The sequence below is a fragment of the Eptatretus burgeri genome, chromosome 3, assembly GCF_056783735.1.
Source record: "Eptatretus burgeri isolate ZD-2024b chromosome 3, Ebu_testis_v1, whole genome shotgun sequence".
NCBI classification, from domain to species: domain Eukaryota; kingdom Metazoa; phylum Chordata; class Myxini; order Myxiniformes; family Myxinidae; genus Eptatretus; species Eptatretus burgeri.
The window spans coordinates 92196240-92198247 of NC_140963.1; positions in this window are offsets into that span (position 1 = coordinate 92196240).

The following is a 2008-nucleotide window of genomic DNA, read 5'->3' on the forward strand; positions in this document are numbered from 1 at the left end:
TTGTGTTTGTTGGCTGTATAATTGTATATGTGCATGCTTGAATACGTGCTTTTCTTGCATGAATACCTGACTGCATACGTGTGTAATAAATGTGCTTGTTTAAATGTTAACCTGCTCGTCGTGTCCTCTTTCCCCAATTGAACTGCCATCTTGGACTCGGGATATGGTTGGTTTCTAAATAACCGATAATAGAATCGGGTCCAACGGGACTGTGCGATAATACCCTGCTTGGTTATCCCAAAAGGAAGCGAGCTGCTTAAGCGGCTCGTTTCCAAGCGGTCCCGTTGAGGTACAATCTCTCGGTAATCTACCCACGCGAATAATTAGGTAAATCGAAGATTTGGCGATCGGACCCTGTAGCGCGGGTAGAGTGCGGACAAGGTTGTGGTCTGGTTATGAACACACCCGTGGCTGGTTTTCGGCATTGATCCGGAAAGCCGCGACTGAATTGTTCGTCCGGTGGGCGTACGGCCGCGATTCGGCTAAAAGCGGCTGTCCGCATGCCGGCGGGCGAGAATTCGTAACAATATATATATATATATATATATATATATGTATATATATATATATATATATATATATATATATATATATATATATATATATATATATATATATATATATATATATATATATATATATATATATATATATATATATATATATGTCGGTGTGTGTGTGTGTGTGTGTGTGTGTGTGTATATATATACGTATAGCTCGTTCTCTCTCTCTCTCTCTCTCTCTCTCTCTCTCTCTCTCTCTCTCTGTCTCTGTCTCTGTCTCTGTCTCTGTCTCTGTCTCTGTCTCTGTCTCTGTCTCTGTCTCTGTCTCTGTCTCTGTCTCTGTCTCTCTCTTGATCTCTCTCTTGACCTCTCTCTCTCTCTTGACCTCTCTCTCTCTCTTGACCTCTCTCTCTCTCTTGACCTCTCTCTCTCTTGACCTCTCTCTCTTGACCTCTCTCTCTCTCTTGACCTCTCTCTCTCTTGACCTCTCTCTCTCTCTTGACCTCTCTCTCTCTTGACCTCTCTCTCTCTTGACCTCTCTCTCTCTCTGTCTCTGTCTCTGTCTCTGTCTCTGTCTCTGTGTCTCTGTCTCTGTCTCTCTCTTGATCTCTCTCTTGACCTCTCTCTCTCTCTTGACCTCTCTCTCTCTTGACCTCTCTCTCTCTCTTGACCTCTCTCTCTCTCTTGACCTCTCTCTCTCTCTTGACCTCTCTCTCTCTTGACCTCTCTCTCTCTTGACCTCTCTCTCTCTCTGTCTCTGTCTCTGTCTCTGTCTCTGTCTCTGTCTCTCTCTTGACCTCTCTCTCTCTCTTGACCTCTCTCTCTCTCTTGACCTCTCTCTCTCTCTTGACCTCTCTCTCTCTCTTGACCTCTCTCTCTCTCTTGACCTCTCTCTCTCTCTTGACCTCTCTCTCTCTCTTGACCTCTCTCTCTCTTGACCTCTCTCTCTCTCTTGACCTCTCTCTCTCTCTTGACCTCTCTCTTGATCTCTCTCTCTCTCTCTCGTCGTTCTATGTTATCATTGTATTTTTTGAAAGGCTGCTTCTAATAACAACGACAATGAGCAGAATAATAATATTTGACTCTTTGACCTCAGCGGCCGTTTTGCCAGCCACTACTCAAACATCCATATACCTAACTGGCCAGATTTTTCTCAAAGGAGCCCAGGGTGGGGGAGCCGAAAATCCAAGGTGCTCAGGATTCAAGGTTCAAAGGGTTAACATTTATTACAATAATAATAATTCTAATAACATGACCTCCCCTCCACCCCCCACCTGCCTCTGCCGCAGCCACTCCTGTAGGTAGTGGGTGTTTCTAGTTATGTAAACACCACATCATTATTTAGAATGTGGTCATAGAATGGACCACACTGTGGTTGGAGTCTATTTTTTTATCCTTCTTCCTTCGTACTCTTGAGTTTTTATGGCAGTGTGCTAAAAATATGGGACCATCACTGAACCACTGTAGAATTGCACCAATTTCACTTAGCTGCAGGTAGTTCATCC